At 40.7% G+C, this 24,337-nt stretch overlaps 1 pseudogene; it reads right to left on the bottom strand.

Annotated features, from left to right (window-relative positions):
• Window positions 1-239: 239 nt before the first annotated feature.
• Window positions 240-1,328, bottom strand: LOC137765996 (dnaJ homolog subfamily A member 1 pseudogene; annotated as a pseudogene).
• Window positions 1,329-24,337: the final 23,009 nt, after the last annotated feature.

Raw genomic sequence — 24,337 nt, 5'->3', positions numbered from 1 at the left:
TGTATCCTGCTACTTTACCAAATTCATTGATTAGCTCTAGTAGTTTTCTGGTAGCTTCTTTAGGATTTTCTATGTATAGTATCATGTCATCTGCAATCAGATTTCTATGCCATCTGGTTTGTTTTTTTTTGTTTGTTTTTTTTTTGTTTGTTTTATATTTGAGTTTATTCTTCATTTAACTTTTAAAACACTACTATAGTTGAATATTAAAACAAACAATAGCAAGTAGTGAGCATATTATGACTATAGTCCTTCACTCAATCACTACTGCAAATAAAATGCCAGCAGTGAGTGCTATTCACTGGCCCCATTAGGAGGTCTGACACTGAACACCACCCCGAGGATGATGTTCATCATCCTCATATGCTTCTCCATTGTAATGGCGCCGTCTTTCCTGATTTGGATCAAAGTCCACTAGTTCTACCTGGTCCATTTCATCAGTCTCTTCTACTTCCTTCCTCTCAGGTAGGAGTTTTTCCAGCAAAGAGAGTTTATCCGGGGAGAGAAAGCCATTCTCAGGAAAGTTTACCTTAAATTCAATGATTAGGCGACCCTTTTCATATGGTCTACAATAAATTGGCATGCCTTCATTTAGCACACACTTGATGTCTCCATGCTTGACAATCTGACCTGGATGAGAAGTGATGACTATGGTTCGGTTGTCAAGAGTAGATATTGGCTTTTGGAAGCCACACAATGCCTCAACCAGCTGTATGTCCATACACATGAAAAGGTCTTCTCCTCGTTGAATAAAAACAGCATGGTCCTTCTGATCTAAAACGATGATGATATCTCCTGGCTCCAGTCCTGGTTCTTGGTCTCCTTCACCATGGAATGTTATCTTCTGGCCATCTTTCATGCCTTTGTCAATATGAACTTCTAGAATTTTCTTCTCTCGAACTATCTTCCTTCCATTGCAGCTTTTACATCTATCTTTAGGACTGATCCGCTCCCCATGGCCCTGGCACTCCATGCAGACAGACTGAATTTGCTGAACCATTCCAGGTCCTATCTGATGAATTCTTATTTGCATTCCAGTACCTCTGCAATTGGGACAGCACTCTACTGCTCCTTTCTTACCACCTCGGCCTTCACATTTGTCACAAATCACATTCTTTTGCAGAGCTAGTTTTCTTGTTGCACCATTATATAAATCTTCTAAGGTTACTGTGAGTTGATGCACAACATTTTTACCTCTCCTTTCTCTCTGCATTCTGCCTCCTCCTCCAAAAAACATATCAAAGATGTCCATGGGGGAGCCAAAACCGCCACCTGCTCCACCTTCTTTAATTGCCTGCTCTCCTCCTTTGTCATATAATTCCCTTTTCTTGGCAGTCTTACTTCTTCTTTTCCAATTTGGATTCCTTTCATTTCTTATTCTTCTCTGATTGCTGTGGCTAAAACTTCCAAAATATGTTGAATAATAGCGGTGAGAGTGGACAACCTTGTCTTGTTCCTGATCTTGGAGGAAATGGTTTCAGTTTTTCACCATTTAGAATGATGTTTGCTGTGGGTTTATCATATATGGCCTTTATTATGTTGAGGTAGGTTCCCTCTTTGTTCACTTTCTGGAGAGTTATTAACATAAATCGGTGTTGAATCTTATCAAAAGCTTTCTCTGCATCTACTGAGATGATCATATGGTTTTTATCCTTCAATTTGTTAACATGGTGTATCACGTTGATTGATTCCCGTATATTGAAGAATCCTTGCATCCTTGGGATAAACCCCACTTGATCATGGTGTATGATCCTTTTAATGTGCTGTTGAATTCTCTTTGCTAGTATTTTGTTGAGGATATTTGTATCTATGTTCATCAGTGACACTGGCCTGTAGTTTTCCTTTTTTGTGACATCTTTGTTTGCTTCTGGTATCAGGGTGATGGTGGCCTCATAGAATGAGTTTGGGAGTGTTCCTCCCTCTGCTATATTTTGGAAGAGTTTGAGAAGGATAGTTGTCAGCTCTTCTCTAAATGTTTGATAGAATCCACCTGTGAAGCCACCTGGTCCTGGCTTTTGTTTGTTGGAAGATTTTTAATCACAGTTTCAATTACAGTGCTTGTGTTTTTTCTGTTTATGTTTTCTATTTCTTCCTGGTTCAGTCTCAGTTGTGTTTTTCTAAGAATTTGTCCATTTCTTCCAGGTTGTCCATTTTATTGGCATATAGTTGCTTGTAGTAATCTCTCCTGATCCTTTGTATTTCTGCAGTGTCACTTGTTGCTTCTCCTTTTTCATTTTTTTTTTCCTATGGCTGTGTTGGGTCTCCGTTTCTGTGAGAGGGCCCTCTCCAGGTGCGGCAAGCGGGGGCCACTCTTCATCACGGTGCGCGGGCCTCTCACTATCAAGGGCTCTCCCGCTGCGGAGCATAGGCTCCAGATGCGCAGGCTCAGCAATTGTGGCTCACGTGCCCAGCGGCTCCATGGCACGTGGGATCTTCCCAGACCAGGGCTCAAACCCGTGTCCCCTGCATTGGCAGGCAGACACTCAACCACTGCGCCACCAGGGAAGCCCTCCTTTTTCATTTCTAATTCTGTTGATTTGAGTCTTCTCCCATTTTTTCTTCATGAGCCTGGTTAATGGTTTATCAATTTCATTTATCTTCTCAAAGAACCAGCTTTTAGTTTTATTGATCTTTGCTACTGTTTCCTTCATTTCTTTTCCATTTATCTCTTTTTTTTCTTATTAGTCATCAGTTTTATACACATCAGTGTATACATGTCAATCCCAATCTCCCAATTCATCACACCCCCACCCACACCCTCCCGTGGCTTTCCCCCCTTGGTGTCCATACGTTTGTTCTCCACATCTGTCCCTCAATTTCTGCCCTGCAAACAGGTTCATCTGTACCATTTTTCTAGGTTCCACATATATGCATTAATATATATTTGTTTTTCTCTTTCTGACTTACTTCACTCTGTATGACAGTCTCTAGATCCATCCACGTCTCAACAAATGACTCAATTTCGTTCCTTTTTATGGCTGAGTAATATTCCACTGTATATATGTACCACAACTTCTTTATCCATTCATCTGTCGATGAGCATTTAGGTTGCTTCCACGACCTGGCTATTGTAAATAGTGCTGCAATGAACATTGGGGTGCATGTGTCTTTTTGAATTGTGGATTTCTCTGGGTATATGCCCAGTAGTGGGATTACTGGATCATATGGTAATTCTATTTTTAATTTTTCAAGGAACCTCCATACTGTTCTCCATAGTGGCTGTATCAATTTACATTCCCACCAACAGTGAAAGAGGGTTCCCTTTTCTCCACACCCTCTCCAGCATTTGTTGTTTGTAGATTTTCTGATGAAGCCCATTCTAACTGGTGTGAGGTGATACCTCATTATAGTTTTGATTTGCATTTCTCTGATAATTAGTAATATTGAGCAGCTATTCATGTGCTTCTTGGCCATCTGTATGTCTTCTTTGGAGAAATGTCTATTTAGGTCTTCTACCCATTTTTGGATTCGGTTGTTTGTTTTCTTAATATCGAGCTGCATGAGCCATTTATATATTTTGGAGATTAATCCTTTGTCCGTTGATTTGCATGGAAATATTTTCTCTCATTCGGAGGGTTGTCTTTTCGTCTTGTTTATGGTTTCCTTTGCTGTGCAACAGCTTCTAAGTTTCATAGATCCCATTTGTTTATTTTTGTTTTTATTTCCATTACTCTAGGAGGTGGATCAAAAAAGATCTTGCTGTGATTTATGTCAAAGAGTGTTCTTCCTATGTTTTCCTCGAAGAGTTTTATAGTGTCCGGTCTTACATTTAGGTCTCAAATCCATTTTGAGTTTATTTTTGTGTATGGTGATAGGGAGTGTTCTAATTTCATTCTTTTACATGTAGCTGTCCAGTTTTCCCAGCACCACTTATTGAAGAGACTGTCTTTTCTCCACTGTATATCCTTGCCTCCTTTCTCATAGATTAGTTGACCACAGGTGCGTGGGTTAACCTCTGGGCTTTCTATCTTGTTCCATTGATCTATATTTCTGTTTTTGTGCCAGTACCATATTGGCTTGATTACTGTAGCTTTGTAGTACAGTCTGAAGTCAGGGAGTCTGATTCCTCCAGCTCCGTTTTTTCCCTCAAGACTGCTTTGGCTATTCAGGGTCTTATGTGTCTCCAAACAAATTTTAAGATTTTTTGTTCTAGCTCCATAAAAAATGCCATTGGTAATTAGATAGGGATTGCATTGAATCTGTAGATTGCTTTCAGTAGTATAGTCATTTTCACAGTATTGATTCTTCCAATCCAAGAACATGGTATATCTCTCCATCTGTTGGTATACTCTTTAATTTCTCTCATCAGTGTCTTACAGTTTTCTGCATACAGGTCTTTTGTCTCCCTACGTAGGTTTATTCCTAGGTATTTTATTCGTTTTGTTGCAATGGTAAATGGGAGTGTTTCCATAATTTCTCTTTCAGATTTTTCATCATTAGTGTATAGGAATGCAAGACATTTCAGTGCATTAATTTTGTGCCCTGCAACTTTACCAAATTCATTGATTAGCTCTAGTAGTTTTCTGGTGGCATCTTTAGGATTCTCTATGTATAGTATCATGTCATCTGCAAACAGTGACAGTTTTACTTCTTCTTTTCCAATTTGTATTCCTTTTATTTCTTTTTCTTCTCTGATTGTCGAGGCTAGGACTTCCAAAACTATGTTGAATAACAGTGGTGAGACTGACATCCTTGTCTTGTTCCTGATCTTAGAGGAAATGCATTCAGCTTTTCATCATTGAGAATGATGTTTGCTGTGGGTTTGTCATATATGGCCTTTATTATGTTGAGGTAGATTCCCTCTATGCCCACTTTCTGGAGAGTTTTTATCATATATCTATGTTGAAATTTGTCAAAAGCTTTTTCTGCATCTATTGAGGTGATCGTATGGTTTTTATTCTTCAGTTTGTTAATATGGTGTATCACATTGATTGATTTGCATATATTGAAGAATCCTTGCATCTCTGCGATAAATCCCACTTGATCATGGTTTATGATCCTTTTAATCTGATGTTGGATTGTGTTTGCTAGTATTTTGTTGAGGATTTTTGCATCTATGTTCATCAGTGATATTGGTCTGTAATTTTCTTTTTTTTGTAGTATCTTTGTCTGGTGTTGGTAACAGGTGGTTGTGGCCTCATAGAATGAGTTTGGAAGTGTTCCTTCCTCTGCAGTTTTTTGGAAGAGTTTGAGAAGAATGGGTGTTAGCTATTCTCTAAATGTTACATAGAATTCACCTGTGAAGCCATCTGGTCCTGGACTTTTGTTTGTTGGAAGATTTTTAATCACAGCTTCAATTTCATTACTTGTGGTTGGTCTGTTCATATTTTCTATTTCTTCCTGTTTCAGTCTTGGAAGGTTATACCTTTTTAAGAATTTGTCTATTTCTTCCAGGTTGTCCATTTTATTGGCATAGAGTTGCTTGTAGTAGTCTCTTAGGATGCTTGTATTTCTGTGGTATCTGTTGTAACTTCTCCTTTTTCATTTCTAATTTTATTGATTTGAGTCCTCTCCCTCTTTTTCTTGATGAGTCTGGCTAATGGTTTATCAATTTTGTTTATCTTCTCAAAGAACCAGCTTTTAGTTTTATTGATCTTTGCTATTGTTTTCTTTCTTTCTATTTATTTCTGCTCTGATCTTTATGATTTCTTTCCTTCTGCTAACTTTGGGTTTTGTTTGTTCTTCTTTCTCTAGTTCCTTTAGGTGTAAGGTTAGATTATTTACTTGAGATTTTTCTTGTTTCTTGAGGTAGGCTTGTATAGCTATAAACTTCCCTCTTAGAACTGCTTTTGCTGCCTCCCATAGGTTTTGGATTGTTGTGTTTTCATTGTCATTTGTCTCTAGGTATTTTTTGATTTCCTCTTTGATTTCTTCAGTGATCTCTTGGTTATTTAGTAACGTATTGTTTAGCCTCCATGTGTTTGTGTTTTACGTTTTTTCCCCTGTAATTCATTTCTAATCTCATAGTGTGGTCAGAGAAGATGCTTGATATGATTTCAATTTTCTTAAATTTACTGAGGCTTGACTTGTGACCCAAGATGTGATCTATCCTGGAGAATGGTCTGTGCACACTTGAGAAGAATGTGTAATCTGCTGTTTTTGGATGGAATGTCCTATAAATATAAATTAAATCTATCTGGTCTATTGTGTCATTTATAGCTTCTGTTTCCTTATTTATTTTCATTTTGAATGATCTGTCCATTGGTGTGAGGTGTTAAAGTCCCCTACTATTATTGTCTTACTGTCGATTTCCTCTTCTACAGTTGTTAGCAGTTGCCTTATGTATTGAGGTGCTCCTATGTTGGGTGCATATATATTTATAATTGTTATATCTTCTTCTTGGATTGATCCCTTGATCATTACGTAGTGTCCTTCCGTGATTTTGTAACATTCTTTATTTTAAAGTCTATTTTATCTGATATGAGTATTGCTACTCCAGCTTTCTTTTGATTTCCATTTGCATGGAATATCTTTTTCCATCCCCTCACTTTCAGTCTGTATGTGTCCTTAGCTCTGAAGTGGGTCTCTTGTAGACAGCATGTATATGGTTCTTGTTTTTGTATCCATTCAGCAAGCCTGTGTCTTTTGGTTGGAGCATTTAATCCATTCACGTTTAAGGTAATTATCAATATGTATGTTCCTATGACCATCTTCTTAATTTGGGGGGCTTTGTTTTTTGTAGGTCCTTTTCTTCTCTTGTGTTTCCCACTTAGAGAAGTTCCTTTAGCATTTGTTGTAGAGCTGGTTTGGTGGTTCTGAATTCTCTTAGCTTTTGCTTGTCTGTAAAGCTTTTTATTTCTCCATCGAATCTGAATGAGATCCTTGCTGGGTAGAATAATCTTGGTTGTGGGTTCTTGCCTTTCATCACTTTAAGTATATCATGCCACTCCCTTATGACTTGTAGAGTTTCTGCTGAGAAATCAGCTGTTAACCTTACGGGAGTTCCCTTGTATGTTATTTGTCGTTTTTCCCTTGTTGCTTTCAATAATTTTTCTTTGTCTTTAATTTTTGCCACTTTGATTACTATGTATCTCAGCGTGTTTCTCCTTGGGTTTATCCTGTATGGTACTCGCTGCACTTCCTGGACTTGGGTGCCTATTTCCTTTCCCATGTTAGGGAAGTTTTCGACTATAATCTCTTCAAATATTTTCTTGGGTCCTTTCTCTCTCTCTTCTCCTTCTGAGACCCCTATAATGCGAGTGTTGTTGCATTTAATGTTGTCCCTAAGGTCTCTTAGGCTGTCTTCATTTCTTTTCATTCTTTTTTCTTTATTCTGTTCCACAGTAGTGAATTCCACCATTTTGTCTTCCATATCACTTATCTGTTCTTCTGCCTGTTAGTCTATTGATTCCTTCTAGTGTAGTTTTCATTTCAATTATTGTATTGCTCATCTCTGTTAGTTTTTTAATTCTTCTGCATCTTTGTTAGACATTTCTTGCATCTTCTCGATCTTTGCCTCCATTCTTTTTCCGAGGTCCTGGATCATCTTCACTATCATTATTCTGAATTCTTTTTCTGGAAGGTTGCCTATCTCCCTTCATTTAGTTGTTTTTCTGGGGTTTTATCTTGTTCCTTCATCTGGCACATAGTCCTCTGCCTTTTCATCTTGCCTATCTTTCTGTGATGTGGTTTTTGTTCCACAGGCTGCAGGATTGTAGTTCTTCTTGCTTCTGCTGTCTGCCCTCTGGTGGATGAGGCTATCTAAGAGGCTTGATGGGAGGGACTGGTGGTGGGTAGAGTTGACTGTTGCTCTGGTGGGCAGAGCTCAGTAAAACTTTAATCCACTTGACTGTTGATGGGTGGGGCTGGGTTCCCTCTCTGTTGTGTTTGGCCTGAGGCAACCCAACACTGGAGCCTACCTGGGCTCTTTGGTGGGGCTAATGACAGACTCTGGGAGGTCTCATGCCAAGGAGTACTTCCCAGAACTTCTGCTGCCAGTGTCCTTGTCCCCACGGTGAAACAGAGCCATCCCCCACCTCTGCAGGAGACCTTCCAACACTAGCAGGTAGGTCTGGTTCAGTCTCCCCCAGGGTCACTGCTCCTTCCCCTGGGTCCCGATGCGCACACTACTTTGTGTGTGCCCTCCAAGAGTGGAGTCTCTGTTTCCCCCAGTCCTGTTAAAGTCCTGCAATCAATTCCCACTAGGCTTCAAAGTCTGATTCTCTAGGAATTCCTCCTCCCATTGCCGGACCCCCAGGTTGGGAAGCCTGACGTGGGGCTCAGAACCTTCATTTAGCGGGTGGACTTCTGTGGTATAAGTGTTCTCCAGTTTGTGAGTCACCCACCCAGCAGTTATGGGATTTGAGTTTATTGTGATTGCGCCCCTCCTACCGTCTCATTGTGGCTTCTCCTTTGTCTTTGGATGTGGGGTATCTTTTTTGGTGAGATCCTGTGTCTTCCTGTCGATGACTGTCCAGCAGCTAGTTGTGATTCTGGTGTTCTCTCAAGAGGGAGTGAGAGCACGTCCTTCTACTCCGCCATCTTGGTTCCTCCTCCAGGATGATTTGTTTTCTATTCAGGTATTCCACAGATGCAGGGTACATCAAGTTGATTGTGGGGATTTAATCTGCTGCTCCTGAGGCTGCTGGGAGAGATTTCCCTTTCTCTTCTTTGTTCACACAACTCCTGGAGTTCAGCTTTGCTTTTGGCCTAGCCTCTGTGTTTAGGCCACCCTCAGGTGTCTGTTCCCCACCCAGACAGGTGGGGGTTAAAACAGTGGCTGATTAGGGGTCTCTGGCTCACTCAGGCCACAGGGAGGGAGGGGTATGGTACTCATAATTGGGATGCAGGGTGAGCCTGTGGCAGCAGAGGCCAGCATGATGTTACAGCAGCCTGAGGTGTGCCGTGTTTTCTCCCGGGGAAGTTGTCCCTGGATCATGGGACCCTGGCAGTGGCGGGCTGCACAGGCTCCCGGGAGCATGTGGATAGTGACCTGTGCTTGCATACAGGATTCTTGGTGGCTGCAGTGGCAGCGTTAGTGTTTCATGCCCAGCTCTGGGGTCCGAGCTGATAGCCGTGGCTCGCACCCATCTCTGGAGCTCGTTTAGGCAGTGCTCTGTCTTCTGTGGGCAGACGGGGAAGGAATCCCCTCTCCTCGTGCACCCCGAAACAATGGTCTCTTGCCTCTTAGGCAGGTCCAGAATTTTTCCCGGACTCCATCCCGGCTAGCTATGGCTCACTAGCCCCCTCTGGCTGTGTTCACGCAGCCAACCCCAGTCCTCTCCCTGGGATCTGACCTCCAAAGCCCGAGCCTCAGCTCCCAGCTCCCGTCCGCCCCAGCAGGTGAGGAGACAAGCCTCTCAGGCTGGTGAGTGCTGGTTGGCACCAATCCTCTGTGTGGGAATCTCTCCGCTTTGCCCCCTGCACCCCCATTGCTGCGCTCTCCTCCGTGGTTCTGAGGCTCCTCCCCCCCGCCCACCCCCCATCTCCATCAGTGAAGGGGCTTCCTAGTGTGTGGAAACTTTTCCTCCTTCTCAGCTCCCTCCCAGAAATGCAGGTCCCATCTCTATTCTTTTGTCTCTGTTTTTTCTTTTTTCTGTTGCCCTACCCAGGTACTTGGGGAGTTTCTTGCCTTTTGGGAAGTCTGAGGTCTTCTGCCAGCATTCAGTAGGTGTTCTGTAGGAGTTCTGTATTTTTGATATGATGCAAAAAAGTGCTTATGGCCTACAAACGTCTTAGAGTCATCACCAGGCATTTGATTTATATTAACATTGAGTAATAATGGAATAGTTATGTGCATGTGGTTTTGAGTCCTTTTTTTTAAACTTACATTCCATTGTGAACATTTTCCCATTGTTTTAAATAATTTTTAAAACCATGATTTTTTTTAATGGCTTTATGTTCTATCATAGGGGTAAGCAAGCCATCAGTTATTTAGTCGTTTCTCTCCTTGGAGCACTAAATTGTTTTGCTTTGTTTTGTTTTGTTTTGTTTTTGTATTCTACTTAAAGCTACCAGAACAGTCTTGTATATAGATTTTTGCATGAACCTCTTATTGTTTCCACAGAATAAATTCATAGAAGTGCAATTACAGAGTCAAAGTAGGTGAATGTTTTCAAGGTTCTAGAACATAGTGTCAAATTACCCAATAAAAAGATAATGCCACCAGCAGTACACTAAAGCCCCTATGTGTTCAGTTTCCTCGTGTGTAAAATGGGGATAATAATAGTGTGTACCTAATAAAGTCATTGTGCTGGTTAAATTAGTTAATTTAAGTAAAGTGTTTAAAATAGTGCATACACTCTTGTCACCTACACTATTGTCAGTTTTCAAAATGTTCTCCAATTTGCTAGGTTAAAAAATAATATATTGCTGCTTTAATTTCTATTTCTTTGACTATTATTGAAATTGAAGACACCTCCATATATTTCTTCTTCTGTGAAGTGTTTGATCATGTCTTTTGCTCATAAAAGAAGAACTTTCAAAAAGATCCCCCTAATAATGCCCTTTATATTACATCCTAGTTAATGATTCTTAAAGCTGCTGGACATTTTTTTAACACCTCTTTGAGGCTCAAAAATTCAAACAGGTCCTAACTTTTTATTACTCAGCTTTTGTTTTATAGCAATTATCACTTACTTTCCTGCAAGGTCAATAGAAAAAAAAAAAAACTATCAGAGGTTGATTTTTTTTTTTTAATGTCCTTCAGCATTAACCACAGGTGAATCAGCCTAGATGTTGTCATCATAAGAAGACTTACCATGTTATTTAATTGAAAGAACTGTATGGAAATAGTTAAAAGCATCATGCAAAGAGACAAATCCTGCTCCCAAGACTCCCAAAGAACCAGACTCTCAATGTTTCTTCGTTGTGGTCCACCAATCACCCCAATAACCTGGGAGAACTCCTGGAAGAATTTATTCAAAAGGAAGATCCAAGGCCCCTCCTCAGACCTCCAAACTTAGGATCTTGGACAACTGGGCCCTAGAATCTGCTTATGTCACAAGCTTCTTGAGTGATTTTCTGAGAGTCACAATGCTAGAGTATGTCTAGTTTGCCAAATCACGTGGTTTGTAATGTCTTACAAAGAATAATTAAACCAAAAGTATGATAGTAGATTTAGTAGATACCTACCATCAGTATGGTAGGTATCTACTAAATTTAAAGCATTATTATTTCTATTAAGTGTGGATCTCCTACTAATTTGTTAACTGATCAACACAGATAAATAGACACTTGTCCCCTGCCCCACCCCCATTTCTAGCTGTGTGACCCTAGTAAATTACTTCATTTGCTGAGCCTCATTTCCCCATTTGCAAAGGTGGGAAATCATGCTACCCATCTCATGGAATCATTCCAAGACTCGACTTAGACTATATATGTTAAGTGTCTAACACAATTTCTGGCACCAAAAAAATGACAGCTCTTACATCAGTGGGATGAAAAGTTATGCAGCTGAGGAAGAGAAATCGGTCTACAGTAACAGCTGATAATAATGGAACACCAGAGTCGACAAACAACTTTCACAGGCAATTTCTTGTTCGACCCTCTGAACGTTTAGGTGAGATAGGAAGAAAACATATTGTTATCATATCCCTTTTACAGACTGAGGCAACTGAAGGCTGACCAAGGCTATAGAGTTATGTAGTTAGTAAATAGCAGAGCTTGAATGACTGACTTTAGAACCCAATATTTCAATACTTGTTAAAAACTAAAAAGCATGGAGTCTTCAAGAGGGTCTATTAGTCCCTTCAGTCATTTCATGAATGGAAACATTCTTTAGTGTATTCAACCTAAAGAATGCCTTTTCTGGGTTTAGAAAGTACAGTAAACAACAGCTAAATGAAACCGAGAGCAATTATCGTTTTTCCAGAATCTAGCTTGCTCTCATTTACTTTCAAGGTTACCTACAGTTCAAGAGAAACCATCGTGGCCATCTTCAAGGCTTCCATACCACAAAAACTATTCAAGGCAGGTTTAAAGGACAACTCAAAATGCTCTCTTCTCTTCTGAGACCTCACAACCTCTCACACTTAGTGCTGGTGGTTCTTTCCTGGTTCTTCTTACAGCTCCCAAGCTTTAAAGAGTATTTGCATAATATTCATGGTGAGATTTAGGTCTAAATTATCAAAATGAAAATCCTCTGTCCTGAGGTATAAGCGAACGAAAACAGATCTCATTTTTATTCAATTCCCTCAACTCCTGATGTGAAAGATGCTCCCTCTCGTCTGTACCATTTTTTGTTGTTTCTCCACAACCAAAAATATTATCTGAAGAATCATAAAACTATGAGAGAAACAACTCATTGAGATTGTAAACAGCATATTTCTCTTTACAGATCAATGCATCATTTGACTATAGCCTCGTTCTGTGTTCCCAGTTTTGAGTCAGGACCATTCTCATAGTTCAGCATTTCATAATTACATACAATTAACAGCTTGGAGGCTGAGCAGCAGAGTGACTGATAAGCACTGAAAGCTACAAATCTGTTTTGCAATAGTGTATATTTTTTTCTCCCTTGATGTTCTTTATTGTTGTTTTGCTTGTTGCTTATTAGCATACCTCTGGGAAATGTTTCAAAGATGTAATGTTAACGAGCAAACACTTGTGAGATTGCCAGCCATTTCAGACTTTCTTTCTTTCCAAGGCACAGAAAGGGGGAAAATGAACATGACACATTGTTATGCAGCAAAACAGAATTATGCAGAAAATGCAAAATTATGCAAAATATTATTTATACAGAGGATAGCCCTGAAGAAGTCAGGGTATCATTGATTAGCAGTAAGAAAGTAGGAATGGATCTGAATTTTACTGTCTACTAAAGAATCTTGTTAATACAAATAGCATCACAGATATTTCGATGCAAGAAGCAAGAGTTACTCTATCTGTCCCTGAGCTTGTAGACCAAATGATAGGGAAAATGAGCTGAGTAGGGTAAAGGAAGTAGATGTTTGCAAGGAGAGTAGGTATACAAAGGCCTGTCAGAGATTCAAGGCTCACTACATGATAGTAATAAAATAATAAAAACTATAATAATAGCATGAACACAGCCAACATTAATTGAATGCTTACTCTGTCACAGTCATTGTTCTAAATGCCTCACATGCACTAACTCATGTAATCCTCACAACCATTCTGTGAAGTAGATGAAGTTATCAACCCATTTTATAGTTGAAGAAACTAAGGCTCAGAGAAGCTAGGTAACTTGCCCAAAGTCACACAGTGAGTAAATGAGCAAAGATGGAATTTGAACCCAGAAGCCTGCTCTGATGCCCCTTCTCCTCGGGGCTGCTAAAGAATGGGGCTCCACTCCTGGGGTGCATATTTGACAAGCAGGTGATTCTAATGGAAGTGGTCTGCAGACCACACTTGGGGGAAAAAACTCTGCTGAAACAAGGGGAGGGCTGCTAGCAAACTAAATGGTTTGCTGAGCGGAGCTGTCTTTATACTCACTGCACAGAGGATAGTGTGCACACAGCAGTCCGAAGCCCCATTTAGTCACACTCATAATGATTCCTGGGTGGTACAAACTCATCCAAAGGTACTCTGCCCTTTTACCAGAAGATAGGGGACACAAACAGTCCCCAACATTCAAGACAACCACATGCGTGGGCCATACCTGGAGGACTTATCTATGGAAAGTGCCAGTCTTGATGCCTGGCCTTTGTAGGTGCTCAATAAAGTTTGTGAACAGAATCTCCTTTCCAGAAGGCAAAGGAAATTGAATATCCACTTTTCAGCAATTTAGAAATCTCAAGGTAAGAGATACCCAGCTCGCATTTTTGTCAACAAGACCCCATCTCCCCAACAAGACCCTCTGTGACAATGCAGGTCACAAAGCACTTCCTTGTAATGGGTTTATTCACCCTTGCTTTTTAAAGGGGTTTTTGAAGTTCTTCTTTAGAGAGAAGTTGTCTGATGGCAATATCTTTCTAGGCTTCTAGCAGAGTTTCTGCCTGCTACTGGCTGAGGTGGGAAGACGTCGCCCAGATCTTCTTACTTAGCCCTGATTACGCTGCCTGCGAATGTTAGTGAGGGTCTGAGCTGAGGCCCTAAGAAGGTTTGGATTTATCCTCTTGGATATCGGCAGATCAGAAACATTCATTTAGCCCTTTCAGAGAGCTGTTAAGAACTCCTATGCCACACACCCCAGTGAGCACAGGATCTGCTCTCAGAGGCACCAACCAAACAGCCTCTGAGTGAGCAACGCAGGACCTGCCCTTGTTCAAAGGCTTTCACTGATGGTCAGACTTTCCATCTTTAAAAAGGGAGGATTCAGCTCCCAGTGCCCGGGACTCCCTAACATAGCCCACCTCTGTGCTCCACTCACCTGCTTCAGGATTCATCACGTGCCGAGATCTGACTCTCAGCCTCACCACTTGGAAGGAATGTGTGATGTTCGTGGATCAGCTGTTGGGACGTAACAGCATCAATATTTGCCCAGGGTCACTCTAATAGTCAACTAGTTTCTGCTGAAATGGATCAGGCTTCTTACAAGACATGCTGCAAAAGGGTGAATACCTTCCCTCTAACATTCTGTTCAGTGTTTACTTCACTGAAACACTCCATTACTGCACGCTGAGCAAAAGAAGGGATGCGGGGAGGAACCAATTTAGTGGTGATTAAGTTTAGAGTCATTGTTGAAACTATTTGCATTTGTCTGAGTAACGGTAACTTTTAAGACTATGTCATTTAAAGAAATGGTTAGATATTATTTTTCTGGCAGCAATAATCAGGCATTTTTCGTAAAATGGCTTCCTTGCAAGAAAATCGCCAAATAATGGCAGAAAAACACCCAGCTCTAAATACAATGAAGCATGAGAGGCAAAGTCAAGATTTAAACGGCTCTCACGCTGTGGGGACAGACCAGAGTCACTGAAATGATGTCATGCTGTTTCCGGGCACACTGGGAGCCTCTGCTGAGGCACTAATGGGCCCCGCACAGGTCTTTAGAGTGACTTCCTCACAGGGCATCTGTAATAACTGGGCTTAGGGTTTTACCAGATGAAGTAAATGCAGGGCCGAGGGCCTGGGAGAACAATAGCTTCTCTGCACCAGAGGAGATGTGCAGGCTTCCGCCTGGGGCTTGGGCTGGTTCCCACTCTTGTTTGCCCCCTTGTTCCATGAGGCTAACAAAACACATCTCACACACGAGGCCTCCACACAGGCCCATGGAGGCCCAGGGGAACTCTGGAACCCCAAAGCCAATTATTTTCCTATTGCCACCTTGCCTTCCTTGTCCCCACCAAAGATGGGGGAGGTGGGCAGGGACCTTTACAAAAGTAACACTTAGAATTAGTTCTTAGGTTATACCTCTCCCCACAACCAGAGTCCCATAAAAAGCTACCTCTGATTCTTGGTAATAACATCTTGTAACCGAGCAGCACCCTACAGGGCCTTCCCAGGACAGATCCCACCCCCACACGCTCTGCTGTAGCTCCTCTCTTAAGCACCTAGATAATAGTATCTGATGCACATTTCCTGAGTTGTTTAACAGATGGTAAAACCACCACCAAATGGAAGAAATTAACTACTTGATGACCATGAGCACATAGCCCCCAGACCCACTGGTGCCTAAGGATTGATAATGTTAACCCCTGTGACACTGCCCTGTTACCTCACCATCAACCAGTCAGAGAACTGTGCATGAGCTGATCACATACCCTGCAACCCCCACCTCCCCTTTCCCTCACCTGGCCTTTAAAAACGCTTTGCTGAAACCCTTCGTGGAGTTCAGGGTTTCTGAGTACCAGTCACCCATTCTCCTTATACGGCGCCTTTAAAATAAACACTGCACTTTCCTTCACCACAATCCAGTGTCAGTAGATTGGCTTTACTGCACGTGGGAGAGCAGACCCAAGTTTGGTTCTGTAACAACTTGAGTTATATTTTCAAGTAAGAACTACAGGTTTAAAATCCCTTCCAATTCATTTTATATATTGTTTCCAAGTTTGTCTTCGATTCAGTTCAACAAGTGTGTACTGAATGTCTTGAGAACCTATATCTTCCCAGATATATCTACTTCCCAGATATTTATCTACTCAGATCAAGAATAAGCCCTTCCTCTGGAGGTCAAGGCCATCAGTGAGCCAGCCCCGACCTATGTCCAACCACATCCTCTCATTCCTCATCAGCCACCCCTTCTGGAAGGTCGTCTTTCGTTAACTCCACCACATCAGCTTTCCACCACTGTCGGAACTGCCACACAGCTCCTCCATAGCATTCCTTCTGTTCTTCCTGTGATGCATCTCATTTGTCCCCAGCTTGACACCTTCCTGGAAATCTTCTCCCAGAACAAACCACCTCCTACTCGCTCTCAATTTATTCCTACACTTCCTTCTAGGTGCTCCTTACAATTTAACCCACATCCACCAAATCTTTGCTGAGGGCTGCTGCTCTACAATGCTCTGGCATTTGCTTCCATTTAAATATCCAATTTTTCTCCTTGGTTTCATATATGTATAGTTTCCTCCAACTGGGATTTGACATTTGCAAAACTAGAAACCAAGTCGTTTACTTCTTTATATGGATTCACCCCCACATTCATCTAATGCCTACTGTGTGCCAGTCATGTTGTCACTCAAAGGATCAAAAATGGTACTTAGTATAGAATTTGCACTGAATAAGTAAGTAAACATTTGTTGGCTTAATAAACAGACTCAGAACCCAACAGGCTCATTTGGGTTCCATAGTTTCTTTTTGTTTTTGTAGGGAGGAAAAACCTGTCAAATACATACACATCCACTCGGTTTACATTTTTCACATGCAGGATGCTGTCTCTATATGAGCAGCGATGACATCATTTTAAGCCTTGAGCTTGATACTCTCCACCATGGCGGGGAGAATAATCCAACCAACACCAGGTAAGTTGTCCCACTGTGGGGAGGGGAAGAACCACAGACTCTCTCTTAGGACATGCCCTTTGCACTTGGTGACATGCAGACTCAGCTTGGGGCCCTAGCCTGAAAGAAGCGCAGTCACACCTGCTCAACCTCTGCAAGACCTGACTCCCCTGTGATGCCCCAGAAACTGCCCAGATGGAAGCCAGGTGGTGATTGCCCAGCCTCCTAAGTGAAGCAGGTAGAGGGGGGTTCTCTCCAGCTCCTCATTCACAAGCTTCTGCTTTGCTCAGACCCAACCACTGACACATGACAAAAGTCCACTGTGGAAACAGCAATTCCCAAAAGTGGCCACATCACGGCAATTCCAGGAGAACACCAGCCCTCAGGACAATCCTGGGAGACCAGCCAGGCAGCACACATTTGCCACTGAGATGTCATCTCCCCCACCCAACCCAAGCCATTCTGGGGGTGAGAGGGACAATAAGTAAACCAAATGGAATTTAAAATCCTGGCTCCAATAGGTGTGTGACCTCAGGCAATTTGCTTAACTTTTCTCTCAATTTCTTCATCTATAAAATGGGGGCCATAATAATACCTACTCACCGAATGTGGAGAATTAAACGAGCCAAATCAGTGACAGGCTTAACACAGTGCTTGTCACCCCATAATAGATCATGATTATTATCATTAACTGTGATCACTGAAATCCAAATTTGGACTTTTTCTGTCTGATCCTAAATGGCCGCACATCAAGTGTTTTTGCAAAAATCTATTAGCTTTTCCCTTCCTTCTCATTTACGCTCACTCTTTGATTTTCTCTTTTGTTTCCTCTTTCCCTCCACTCCTATGACTACTGACAACCAGGAAACATAAAGGCTAGTTCTGAAATTACATTTAAAACAAGAGGAAGGGAACCCTCTTACATTGTTGGTGGGAATGTAAATTGGTACAGCCACCAAGGAAAACGGTACAGAGGTTCCTCAAAAAACTAAAAACAGGGTTGCCATATGATCCAGCACTCCCACTCCCACTGGACATATATCCAGACAAAACTCTAATTCAAAAAGATATATGCACCCCTATGTTCATAGCAGTGCTATTTACAATAGCCAAGACATGGAAGCAACCTAAATGTCCACTGACAGATGAGTGGATAAAGAAGATGTGGTACATATATACAATGGAATATTACTCAGTCATAAAAAGGAATGAAATAATGTCATTTGCAGCAACATGGATGCAACTAGAGATTATCATACTAAGTGAAGTAAGTCAGAAAAAGACAAATACCATATGATATCATATGTGGAGTCTAAAATATGACACAAATGAACATATCAATGAAAAAAAACAGACTCAAAAATGTAGAGAACAGACTTGTGGTTGCCAAGGGGGAGGGGGGTGGGAGAGGGAAGGACGGGGAGTTTGGGATTAGCAGATGCAAACTCGTATATAGAGGATAGATAAGCAACAAGGTCCTACTGTACAGCACAGGGAACTATATTCAGTAACCTGTGATAAACCGTAATGGAAAAGTATATGAAAAAATATATTTCCTGAGTTACTTTGCTGTACAGCAGAAATCAACACAACACTGTAAATCAACTCCAATAAAATTAGAGAAATAAAGGAAGTGATGGCTCATGTTAAGCCTGCCTCCAGTTATGTGCACGACACTGCAACTCCATCACCTGTCCTTTTTTTGGGGGGCCACACCGTGAGGCTTGCAGGATCTTAGTTCCCCAACCAGGGATTGAACCCGGGCCCTTGGCAGTGAAAGCACTGAGTCCTAATCACTGGACTGCCAGGGAATTCCTTACCTGTCCATTTTTCATGGTCAAACATCACTTCATCCACATCCCATCACTGCCTTCTCTGCACTGGGAATCCTTTAACTTCTCAGAAAACAGTGTGCCATTTTAGAGATTTTCCATGTGTACCAATTAGAGCCTGCAATAAGACATTTTCTCATCCAGTTTGCTCCAAAACAATGAAGCATTCCAGCCTCTTCCATTTTGACCAAATTCACCCAGAAAGTAAACTATTTAGAAAAAGAGAAAGTGTGTGTATGTATGCTGGAAAAATGGAAACTTGTCTTTGTTCATGTGAAATTCTCTGTATTCTGTTAAACTATTTGGGCTTTGTCTTTTCTTGTAAGAAAGGAAATACAATACAGCACATGAGTCCACATTTTCCTGGGATTTGGCAGGTCTGTGGAGCTTGTTCTATTCTCCATTTACTGAATCTTTCGTTATTAATAGTTCAGTCTCTCAGTGTGCTTCTGCTGTAGTGATGGAAAAGCGTTTGCCCTCTAGGAGCCAAATACAACATCTAATAGATCTGTTAACATGCTCTTCAGTAAATTAGCCAAGAAAGTAGATTTATCCTTCATTTATTAATTAATGAGACTGCTTTCCTAAATAGCACTTTTCTTTATTTAAAGTTATGTACTTGAAAAGACTATCAGAGTTGAACAGCTTCTCCATACCCTGCAGCAAGAGGCAGGATAATGGCCCAAAAGATGTTGACATCCTACTCCCCCGAACTTGTGACTATGTTAACTTATATGGCAAAAAAAATGTCACTAAGGTTAAGGACATTGAGATGAAGTGATTATCTTGCATTACTTAGATGGGTTCATTCTAATCATATGAGTCCTTAAAAGTAGAGACACTGTCCCAGCTGTGGTTAGAGAGAGAGATACAAAGACAGAAGAAGGTGCAGAGAGATTCAATGTTAGAAGGACTTGACCGCCAGTGCTGGCTTTGAAGATTGAGGGAGGGACACGAACAAAGGAATGAGGCAGCCTCTAGAAGCTAGAAAAGGCAAGGAAATGTATCTCCCCTAGAACATCCAAAAGAAATGCAGCCCTGCCTATTCCTTGATCTTAGCCGAGTGAGACCCATGTTGGACTTTTTGAATGACAGAACTGTAAATAACAAATTTGTACTGTTTAGCTCACTAAGTGTGTGATAATTTGTCTCAGGTGTAATAGAAAATAAATACACTGACTCCAACTAACCCTTTGACGTCAAAGCCAGTCAGAATGTGAGGTTCTTCTAGCAAGCTAGGGAGTTTCCATTAGAAAGGGGCTGAGTTGAACTTACTAACAAAGTTTAATTTTGGTTTGGAAAAGCATTCTGTGTTTCAAACCAAAATGTTATTGCCACATTTCATTAAAGCCTAGCAGATGGCCTGATGCTCCCCCAGCAACAGATACCATAGGGGCTGAATAGTCTTCTTTTGGCCCTGCTCCAAGGTGTAAATCAATCTCCAACACTAAATATATAAATAAGTAAATTTTTTAAAAAGTGGACTGGGTTGCAATTGTAGCTCTCTTTGCCCATGCTATTCAGTTGCTGTTATGCAGTAACATGAATGAATGAATGTCTAGTGATTGGAAATGCCAAACAGATGCACAAAAAGGGAAATAGACAAGGTTTATGGATTATAGAGTTTATGAATTGTATGGTCATTAAGAAATAGTGGGGCTCTTTGGTGGGGCTAATGGCGGACTCTGGGAGGGCTCACGCCAAGGAGTACATCCCAGAACTTCTGCTGCCAGTGTCCTTGCCCTCACGGTGAGACACAGCCAACCCCCGCCTCTGCAGGAGACCCTCCAACACTAGCAGGTTGCTGAGGACTGTCCGGAACACCTTGAGTTTGGACTGCACCTCCCCTGGTCGCCTGCAGCTTTCCTAGACAAAAGAGTATGCCAAAGCCCTGGTCTAGAGGAACCTGAGCTCCAAGAATTACATATGGGAGGCAGTGGAAACATTTAAATTCTCAATTTCCAAGTAAAAGGTTTTTATGTATTTCCAAAGATTCGTCCTCAAAGAATCCATTGACTTCTGCCTAATAAAAACGTGTATTAGAGCAACAGCCAGCTCTACCCACCACCAGTCCCTCCCATCAGGAAACTTGCACAAGCCTCTTACATAGCTCACCCACCAGAGGGCAGACAGCAGAAGCGAGAACTACAATCCTGCAGCCCGTGGAACAAAAACCACATTCACAGAAAGATAGACAAAATGAAAAGGCAGAGGGCTATGTACCAGATGAAGGAACAAGATAAAACCCAGAAAAACAACTAAATGAAGTGGACATAGGCAACCTTCCAGAAAAAGAGTTCAGAATAATGATAGTGAAGATGATCCAGGGCCTCGGAAAAAGAATGCAGGCAAAGATCGAGAAGATGCAAGAAATGTTTAACAAAGACCTAGAAGAATTAAAGAACAAACAAAGAGAGATGAACAATACAATAACTGAAATGAAAAATACACTAGAAGGAATCAATAGCAGAATAACAGGCAGAAGAACAGATAGGTGACATGGAAGACAAAATGGTGGAATTCACTACTGCAGAACAGAATAAAGAAAAAAGAATGAAAAGAAATGAAGACAGCCTAAGAGACCTTTGGGACAACAAAGGTTGTCCTCTGCAACAACATTCGCATTATAGGGGTCCCAGAAGGAGAAGACAGAGAGAAAGGACCCGAGAAAATATTTGAAGAGATTATAGTCGAAAACTTCCCTAACATGGAAAAGGAAATAGCCACCCAAGTCCAGGAAGCTCAGAGAGTCCAAGGCATGATAAATCCAAGGAGAAACACACCAAGACACGTAGTAATCAAATTGGCAAAAAATAAAGACAAAGAAAAATTACTGAAAGCAGCAAGGGAAAAATGACAAATAACATACAAGGGAACTCCCATAAGGTTAACAGCTGATTTCTCAGCAGAAACCCTACAAGCCAGAAGGGAGTGGCATGACATATTTAAAGTGATGAAAGGGAAGACCCTACAACCAAGATTACTCTACCTGGCAAGGATATCATTCAGATTCAGTGGAGAAATCAAAGCTTTACAGACAAGCAAAAGCTAAGAGAATTCAGCACCACCAAACCAGCTCTACAACAAATGCTAAAGGAACTTCTCTAAGTGGGAAACACAAGAGAAGAAAAGGACCTACAAAAACAAACCCATAGCAATTAAAAATGGTAATAGGATCATACATATCAATAATTACCTTAAACGTGAATGGATTAAATGCTCCAACCAAAAGACACAGGCTCGCTAAATGGATACAAAAACAGGACCCATATATATGCTGTCTACAAGAGACCCACTTCAGACCTAGGGACACATACAGACTGAAAGTGAGGGGATGGAAAAAGTGAGGGGATGCAAATGGAAATCAAAAGAAAGCTGGAGTAGCAATACTCATATCAGATAAAATAGACTTTAAAATAAAGAATGTTACAAGAGACAAGGAAGGACACTACATAATGATGAAGGGATCAATCCAAGAAGAAGATATAACAATTAGAAATATATATGCACCCAACATAGGACCACCTCATTACATAAGGCAACTGCTAACACCTATAAAAGAGGAAATCGAGAGTAACACAATAATAGTGGGGGACTTTAACATCTCACTTACACCAATGGACAGATCATCCAGACACAAAATTAATAAGGGAACACAAGCTTTAAATGACACAATAGACCAGATAGATTTAATTGATATTTATAGAACATTCCATCCAAAAAAACAGCAGATTACACTTTCTTCTCAACGGCACATAGAACATTCCCTAGGATAGATCACATCCTGGGTCACAAATCAAGCCTCAGTAAATTTAAGAAAATTGAAATCATATCAAGCATCTCTTCTGACCACAACGCTATGAGGTTAGAAATCAATTGCAGGGAAAAAAACATAAAAAACACAAACACATGGAGGCTAAACACTATGTTACTAAATAACCAAGAGATCGCTGAAGAAATCAAAGAGGAAATCAAAAAATACCTAGAGACAAATGACAATGAAAACACAACAATCCAAAACCTATGGGAGGCAGCAAAAGCAGTTCTAAGAAGGAAGTTTATAGCTATACAAGCCTACCTCAAGAAACAAGAAAAATCTCAAATAAATAATCTAACCTTACACCTAAAGGAAACAGAGAAAGAAGAACAAACAAAACCCAAAGTTAGCAGAAGGATAGAAATTATAAAGATCAGAGCAGAAATAAATGAAATAGAAACAAAAAAAAAAACAATAGCAAAGACCAACAAAACTAAAAGCTGGTTCTTTGAGAAGATAAACAAAATTGATAAACCATGACCAACTCATCAAGAAAAAGAGGGAGAGGACTCAAATCAATACAATTAGAAATGAAAAAGAAGTTACAACAGACACCACAGAAATACAAAGCATCCTAAGAGACTACTACAAGCAACCCTACGCCAATAAAATGGACAACCTGGAAAAAATGGACGAATTCTTAAAAAGGTATAACCTTCCAAGACTGAACCAGGAAGAAACAGAAAATATGAACAGACCAATCACAAGCAATGAAATTGAAACTGTGATTAAAAAATCTTCCAGCAAACAGAAGTCCAGGACTAGATGGATTCACAGGTGAATTCTATCAAACATTTAGAGAAGAGCTAACAGCCATCCTTCTCAAACTCTTCCAAAAAACTGCAGAGGAAGGTACACTCCCAAACTCATTCTATGAGGCCACCATCACCCTGATACCAAAACCAGACAAAGATACTACAAAAAAAGAAAACTACAGGCCAATATCACTGATGAACATAGATGCAAAAATCCTCAATAAAATACTAGCAAACAGAATCCAACAACACATTAAAAGGATCATACACCATGACCAAGTGGGATTTATCCCAGGGATGCAACAAGGATTCTTCAATATACGCAAATCAATCAACGTGATACACCATATTAACAAATTGAAGAATAAAAACCATATGATCATCTCAATAGATGCAGAAAAAGCTTTTGACAAAATTCAACACCCATTTATGATAAAAACTCTCCAGAAAGTGGGCAAAGAGGGAACCTACACCAACATAATAAAGGCCATATACGACAAACCCACAGCAAACATCATTCTCAATAGTGAAAAACTGAAAGCATTTCCTCTAAGATCAGGAACAAGACAAGGATGCCCATTCTCACTACTATTATTCAATACAGGTTTGGAAGTCCCAGCCACGGCAATCAGAGAAGAAATAAAAGGAATACAAATTGGAAAAGAAGGAGTAAAACTGTCACTGTTTGCAGATGACATGATACTATACATAGAGAATCCTAAAGATGCCACCAGGAAACTACTAGAGCTAATCAATGAATTTGGTAAAGTTGCAGGATACAAAATTAATGCACAGAAATCCCTTGCATTCCTTACACTAATGATGAAAAATCTGAAAGAGAAATTAAAGAAACACTCCCATTTACCATTGCAACAAAAAGAATAAAGTACCTAGGAATAAACCTACCTAGGGAGACAAAAGACCTGTATGCAGAAAACTATAAGACACTGATCAAAGAAATTAAAGATGATACCAACAGATGGAGAGATATACCATGTTCTTGGATTGGAAGAATCAATATTGTGAAAATGACTATACTACCCAAAGCAATCTACAGATTCAATGCAATCCCTATCTAATTACCAATGGCATTTTTTACAGAACTACAACAAAAAAATCTTAAAATTTGTATGGAGACCCAAAAGACTCCGA

This window comes from Eschrichtius robustus, chromosome 1 (genome assembly GCF_028021215.1).
Source record: "Eschrichtius robustus isolate mEscRob2 chromosome 1, mEscRob2.pri, whole genome shotgun sequence".
Classification (NCBI taxonomy): Eukaryota; Metazoa; Chordata; class Mammalia; order Artiodactyla; family Eschrichtiidae; genus Eschrichtius; species Eschrichtius robustus.
This window is presented reverse-complemented; position numbering and strand designations above follow the sequence as displayed.